The sequence below is a fragment of the Salvelinus alpinus genome, chromosome 2, assembly GCF_045679555.1.
Source record: "Salvelinus alpinus chromosome 2, SLU_Salpinus.1, whole genome shotgun sequence".
NCBI classification, from domain to species: domain Eukaryota; kingdom Metazoa; phylum Chordata; class Actinopteri; order Salmoniformes; family Salmonidae; genus Salvelinus; species Salvelinus alpinus.
In genome coordinates, this window is record NC_092087.1 from 92,457,980 (window position 1) to 92,465,793 (window position 7,814).

A 7,814-nucleotide genomic window follows, 5' to 3' on the forward strand; every position below is an offset into this window, starting at 1 on the left:
TGAGTGAGGCAGCTCCAAAATGCAGGTGTTTCAGTGCTTTCTGTGGTGGTGGGGCGAGACAGCAGAAAATAGGAGAATTGTGCCGTGATTGGCTCAGTGTTCTGTCACTCATGGGGACACTACGTCATCGCCAAGTTGAAGTACAAAATTTCAGCCCTTTGGGTCCTGCCATAGAGTTATATTACAAGTGACCTTCCAAGAAGACTCAAGGTCATTGGCCACAGATAAAATGATGTCAAATAACGTTGTACAGTAGCTTTGATTGGACTGATCATGTGAACATCTTACTTTCAAAGTCTTAGCTAGCAGTCATCATAATTGTCACGTTTACGTTTCCTCTGATTGAGAACCATATTTAGGTAGGCTGTTCACACTGTTTGTTTGTGGGTGATTTTTGCTATGTCTGTTTGTTACACCACACGGTACTGTCTCGTCTCGTTCATTCATTCATTCATTCATTAATTTCATTCATTCATTCATTTGTTCTTTCCTGTTCGTGCGTTCTTTGTTTTATGTAGTTCTCATGTTCAGGTCTGTTTAACGTTGTTTGTTGTTTTATAGTTTATTCAAGTGTATTTCGTGTCAGTGTTCGTCTGTTTAAATAAATCAACATGTATTCATCACCCGCTGCGCCTTGGTCCACTCTCTCACCAAAAGACAAACGTTACAATAATGAATCAAGTCAACAATCTACTGGCAAATCCTTTTAAATCCTTGCCAAATGAAGAAAAATAATGAAGAGAAATTATAGATAAAACGTATCGGTGCTCATCGGCCATTGGACATAAACATTACACAACAAGTGGGAAATCGCAAATTCAACAATGATTGGTTTGGAAGGAATCGTGACATTGACTTACCACAAGCATTGCAACTTGAAAGTCGGGGATACATTAGATCAGACTGGTAAAGCACGATTTGAACGGTCATGCAACTCGGATTTGTAATCTTTCTCTTTCTTTGATGACAAAATTTGCCCACGAAGGACCTCCGCGCCACCTTCCTGTTCAAGTGACAACATCACAACAAGGTGAGTCCAAAAATGTCTTATATGCTGCTGCATAAATTATCTAATTAATTATTGGATAAGTATACTGTAGCTAAGAAAGTAACACTACATTTAAGTCATTTACATTTAAGTCATTTAGCAGACGCTCTTATCCAGAGCGACTTACAAATTGGTGCATTCACCTTATGATATCCAGTGGAACAACCACTTTACAATAGTGCATCTAACTCTTTTAAGGGGGGGGGGGGGTTAGAAGGATTACTTTAACCTATCCTAGGTATTCCTTAAAGAGGTGGGGTTTCAGGTGTCTCCGGAAGGTGGTGATTGATTCCGCTGACCTGGCGTCATGAGGGAGTTTGTTCCACCATTGGGGTGCCAGAGCAGCGAACAGTTTTGACTGGGCTGAGCGGGAACTGTACTTCCTCAGAGGTAGGGAGGCGAGCAGGGCAGAGGTGGATGAACGCAGTGCCCTTGTTTGGGTGTAGGGCCTGATCAGAGCCTGAAGGTACGGAGGTGCCGTTCCCCTCACAGCTCCGTAGGCAAGCACCATGGTCTTGTAGCGGATGCGAGCTTCAACTGGAAGCCAGTGGAGAGAGCGGAGGAGCGGGGTGACGTGAGAGAACTTGGGAAGGTTGAACACCAGACGGGCCGCGGCGTTCTGGATGAGTTGTAGGGGTTTAATGGCACAGGCAGGGAGCCCAGCCAACAGCGAGTTGCAGTAATCCAGACGGGAGATGACATGTGCCTGGATTAGGACCTGCGCCGCTTCCTGTGTGAGGCAGGGTCGTACTCTGTGAATGTTGTAGAGCATGAACCTACAGGAACGGGTCACCGCCTTGATGTTAGTTGAGAACGACAGGGTGTTGTCCAGGATCACGCCAAGGTTCTTGGCGCTCTGGGAGGAGGACACAATGGAGTTGTCAACCGTGATGGCGAGATCATGGAATGGGCAGTCCTTCCCCGGGAGGAAGAGCAGCTCCGTCTTGCCGAGGTTCAGCTTGAGGTGGTGATCCGTCATCCACACTGATATGTCTGCCAGACATGCAGAGATGCGATTCGCCACCTTGTTATCAGAAGGGGGAAAGGAGAAGATTAATTGTGTGTCGTGGCAAAGAGCTTCCTAGGGTTAGAGGCAGATGCTTGGAATTTAGAGTGGTAGAAAGTGGCTTTAGCAGCAGAGACAGAAGAGGAAAATGTAGAGAGGAGGGAGTGAAAGGATGCCAGGTCCGCAGGGAGGCGAGTTTTCCTCCATTTCCGCTCGGCTGCCCGGAGCCCTGTTCTGTGAGCTCGCAATGAGTCGTCGAGCCACGGAGCAGGAGGGGAGGACCGAGCCGGCCTGGAGGATAGGGGACATAGAGAGTCAAAGGATGCAGAAAGGGAGGAGAGGAGGGTTGAGGAGGCAGAATCAGGAGATAGGTTGGAGAAGGTTTGAGCAGAGGGAAGAGATGATAGGATGGAAGAGGAGAGAGTAGCGGGGGAGAGAGAGTGAAGGTTGGGACGGCGCGATACCATCCGAGTAGGGGCAGTGTGGGAAGTGTTGGATGAGAGCGAGAGGGAAAAGGATACAAGGTAGTGGTCGGAGACTTGGAGGGGAGTTGCAATGAGATTAGTGGAAGAACAGCATCTAGTAAAGATGAGGTCAAGCGTATTGCCTGCCTTGTGAGTAGGGGGGAATGTGAGAGGGTGAGGTCAAAAGAGGAGAGGAGTGGAAAGAAGGAGGCAGAGAGGGATTGAGTCAAAGGTAGACGTGGGGAGGTTAAAGTCACCCAGAACTGTGAGAGGTGAGCCATCCTCAGGAAAGGAACTTATCAAGGCGTCAAGCTCATTGATGAACTCTCCAAGGGAACCTGGAGGGCGATAAATGATAAGGATGTTAAGCTTGAAAGGGCTGGTAACTGTGACAGCATGGAATTCAAAGGAGGCGATAGACAGATGGGTCAGGGGAGAAAGAGAGAATGACCACTTGGGAGAGATGAGGATCCCAGTGCCACCACCCCGCTGACCAGAAGCTCTCGGGGTGTGCGAGAACACGTGGGCAGACGAGGAAAGAGCAGTAGGAGTAGCAGTGTTATCTGTGGTAATCCATGTTTCCGTCAGTGCCAAGAAGTCGAGGGACTGGAGGGAAGCATAGGCTGAGATGAACTCTGCCTTGTTGGCCGCAGATCGGCAGTTCCAGAGGCTGCCGGAGACCTGGAACTCCACGTGGGTCGTGCGCGCTGGGACCACCAGGTTAGAGTGGCCGCGGCCACGCGGTGTGAAGCGTTTGTATGGTCTGTGCAGAGAGGAGAGAACAGGGATAGACAAACACATAGTTGACAGGCTACAGAGGAGGCTACGCTAATGCAAAGGATATTGGAATGACAAGTGGACTACACGTCTCGAATGTTCAGAAAGTTAAGCTGACGTTGCAAAAATCTTATTGACTAAAATGATTAAAATTATACAGTACTGCTGACTGGTGAAGTAGGCTAGCTAGCAGTGGCTGCGTTGTTGACTTTGTTTGAAATTGTAGCTGGCTAGGTAACCTCGATAACTGGCTAGGTAACCTTGATAACCTCGATAATTACTCTAAACTACACAATTATCTTAGATACAAAGACAGCAAAGACAACTATGTAGCTAGCTAACACTACACTAATCAAGTCGTTCCGTTGTAATGTAATAGTTTCTACAGTGCTGCTATTCGACAGAATAGCAACTTCGGTAGAAGTTGGCTAGCTGGCTTGCTAGCAGTGTTGACTACGTTAGAAGGACGAAAATAGCTGGCTAGCTAACCTCGATAAGTGTACCACTAAGTGCATGTTGTGTAGTAAACTGTTAGTAGCCCATTTACCTCACCCTAATAATTTGGTCTATTTCCACCTTTTAAAACTTCTTTGAGCGCATGAACCGCTAGCGGGACACCGACGACAACATCCGGTGAAATTGAAGAGTGCGAAGTTGAAAATACAAAAATAAAAATATTAAACATTCATGAAAATACAAGTGTCATACATAACTTAAAATCTTAACTTCTTGTTAGTCCAAACACGTTGTCAGATGTCAAAAAAAGCCTTTACGGCGAAAGCATACCATGCGATTATCTGAGGACAGCGCCCCACAACAAAATACGTTTTCAACCAGCACAGGCGTCACAAAATCACAAATAGCGATTAATTAAATAATTTACCTTTGAAGATCTTCCTCTGTTTGCAATTCCAAGGGTCCCAGCTACACAATGAATGGTTGTTTTGTTCGATAAAGTCCTTCTTTATATCCCAAAAATGTCAGTTTAGTTGGCGCGCTTGATTCAGTAATCCACTCCTTCAACATGCATACAAACAAATCCAAAAGGTTGCTGGTAAAGTTCATCCAAACAAGTCAACCGATGTTTCTAATTAATCCTACGGTATTCTAATATCTAAATAAACGATCATATTTAAATGTATTTGGCTAAGGTGTATGTAAACTTCCGACTTCAACTGTACATTAAACCACAGGTTTTGTTCTTGAGACTTTGGAATGGGGTGGGGTTTAGGGGTAGGTGGGGTGTATCTGAGGGAACAATGGGTGTAGGCCGGGGTCAGTGGTGTTGAGATAATGGGCATAATGCCAACCCAGAGATGCTGCTAGTGGGTCACCTATCTAGGAAAGATAAAGGGTAGGTGGAGTGGGTGTAGTGGTAGGTGGAGTGTATCTGAGGGAATAGTGTCATCCCATGTCTCTGACCCACCTGTCTCTGACCCACCTGTCTCTGACCCACCTGTCTCTGACCCTCCTGTCTCTGACCCTCCTGTCTCTGACCCACCTGTCTCTGACCCTCCTGTCTCTGACCCACCTGTCTCTGACCCTCCTGTCTCTGACCCACCTGTCTCTGACCCTCATGTCTCTGACCCTCATGTCTCTGACCCTCCTGTCTCTGACCCACCTGTCTCTGACCCTCCTGCCTCTGACCCACCTGTCTCTGACCCTCATGTCTCTGACCCTCATGCCTCATGTCTCTGAACCTCATGCCTCTGATCCTCATGTCTCATGTCTCTGATCCGCATGTCTCATGTCTCTGATCCTCATGTCTCATGTCTCTGATCCTCATGTCTCATGTCTCTGATCCTCATGTCTCATGTCTCATGTCTCTGATCCTCATGTCTCATGTCTCTGATCCTCATGTCTCTGATCCTCATGTCTCTGACCCTCATGTCTCTGATCCTCATGTCTCTGACCCTCATGTCTCTGATCCTCATGTCTCTGACCCTCATGTCTCTGACCCTCATGCCTCTGATCCTCATGTCTCTAATCCTCATGTCTCTAATCCTCATGTCTCTAATCCTCATGTCTCTGAACCTCATGTCTCTGAACCTCATGTCTCTGAACCTCATTTCCCATGTCTCTGATCCTCATGTCTCTGATCCTCATGTCTCATGTCTCTGATCCTCATGTCTCTGACCCTCATGTCTCTGATCCTCATGTCTCTGACCCTCATGTCTCTGATCCTCATGTCTCTGACCCTCATGTCTCTGACCCTCATGCCTCTGATCCTCATGTCTCTAATCCTCATGTCTCTAATCCTCATGTCTCTAATCCTCATGTCTCTGAACCTCATGTCTCTGAACCTCATGTCTCTGAACCTCATTTCCCATGTCTCTGATCCTCATGTCTCTGATCCTCATGTCGCATGTCTCTGATCCTCATGTTTCATGTCTCTGATCCTCATGTTTCATGTCTCTGATCCTCATGTTTCATGTCTCTGATCCTCATGTCTCATGTCTCTGATCCTCATGTCTCATGTCTCTGATCCTCATGTCTCTGATCCTCATGTCTCATGTCTCTGATCCTCATGTCTCATGTCTCTGATCCTCATGTCTCATGTCTCTGACCCTCATGCCTCTGACCCTCATGCCTCTGACCCTCATGCCTCTGACCCTCATGCCTCTGACCCTCATGTCTCTGACCCTCATGCCTCTGACCCTCATGCCTCTGACCCTCATGCCTCTGACCCTCATGCCTCTGACCCTCATGCCTCTGATCCTGACCACGTCGAGGGAACCTAACCCTGATCTGGGACATAGCCTTTCTTTGTCTGCGTGTGTGTGTGTGAGTCTGTCAGTATGTGTAAGTGTGTTTGTATGCATTTGAGTGTATGTTACTCAACATTCCAATCAGCCTTGTGGTTCACAGCGGCAGGGAAGAGAATAGAACTGAGATAAGGACAGGTATGCACACCTGCATAATTGCACGTACACACCCACATGTTTCTCTGAAACATCTCTGTTCTAGTAAAAGATCAGTTGAGAGTACCACATCCTGTTGTTTGAGACTCTGTGACTACGCTGAAAGCCATAACCAGCATACACACACACACCTGTTTCTCGGAAACGTCTCTGTTCAGGTAAAACAGCAGTAGAGGGTGTAGTCAATAGTTTGAAGCACCATTAAAAGACGACTGAATAGTTGGGATCTGAGATCATTGTTTTGTCTTCACCTCCAACTAACCAGAGTTTCATTGAGAACTGGAGTTGATGAACACCTGCATAATTGCACGTACACACACACCTGTTTCTCGGAAACTTCTCTGTTCAGGTAAAACAGGAGTAGAGGGTGTAGTCACTAGTTTGAAGCACCATTAAAAGACTGAAGAGTTGGATATGAGATCATTGTTTGTCTTCTTCTCCAACTAACCAGAGTTACATTGAGAAGTGGAGCTGATGAACTACAGAACAGCTTTTCTAAGAACATCCAGGAAGAAGAGAAGATGATGTCAGATGAGAACGGTAAGAACGTTTATTCACAAATTTATTCACAAATCTTTCTAAATTAAAATATGAACACATTTATAGCAGCAACACCATAAAGATGTAACAGCAATGTTTCTTTAGTTAACAGACAAGTCAGTTATGAACTAATTCTAATTTTCAGTGACAGCCTAGGAACAGTGGATTAACTGCCTTGTTCCGGGGCAGAACGACAGATTTTTATCTTGTCAGCTCAGAGATTCGATCTAGCAACCTTTCTGTTACTGGCCCAACGCTCTAACCACTAGGCTACCAATGGCACTGAAATAATAAGTGGTTCAAGGGAATTTGCAACAACACAACACTTTCACTGTTGAACGGCAAAAAAATAAAAGATTAGACAACCTGTTCTTACTAAATTGAAATGATAAGCCCACATTATGGCATAATTATAAACTGTGTGGTTCGAGCCCTGAACGCTGATTGGTTGAAAACCGTGTTCCACGGGTAGAACATTTCTTTTTACTGTTCTAACTGTGTTGATAACCATTTTATAATGGCAATAAGACACCTCAGGAATGTGTAGTATATGGCCAACATACCACGGCTAAGGGCTGTTCTTAGGCACGACGCAACACAGTTGTTTTCAATGTTAGTTTGAGTTTGCTGCAACCGTCTGCTGCTAAGACATTGTAGTCAGAGATTATTTTCATCACAGACATGCGTGTGCCCAAGCAACCATGGTAATGGCCTGTCCCACAGTAATGGCCGGCACCACTGCATCAATTTAAGTAACATAAAATAATCCCCATCAAAATCCGTAAGTTTTCTAGGGATACACTACATCACCAAAAGTATGTGGACACCCTTTCAAATTAGTGGATTTGTCTGTACCGGGTTGCAACACTCACTACCGAGTTCCAGACTGCCTCTTAAATAGCTCTAGCTCTGCTACCTTCTACTGCAGATGCAGAAGGCCAATATCGGGGGATGTGGTAAATTGAGACGCAGCCCACATGCAAAAAAAAACATATCTCTAGCTTAAACTGACGGATTTTGATGGGGATATTTTTTTTGTGTTACTTAGATTGACGCAC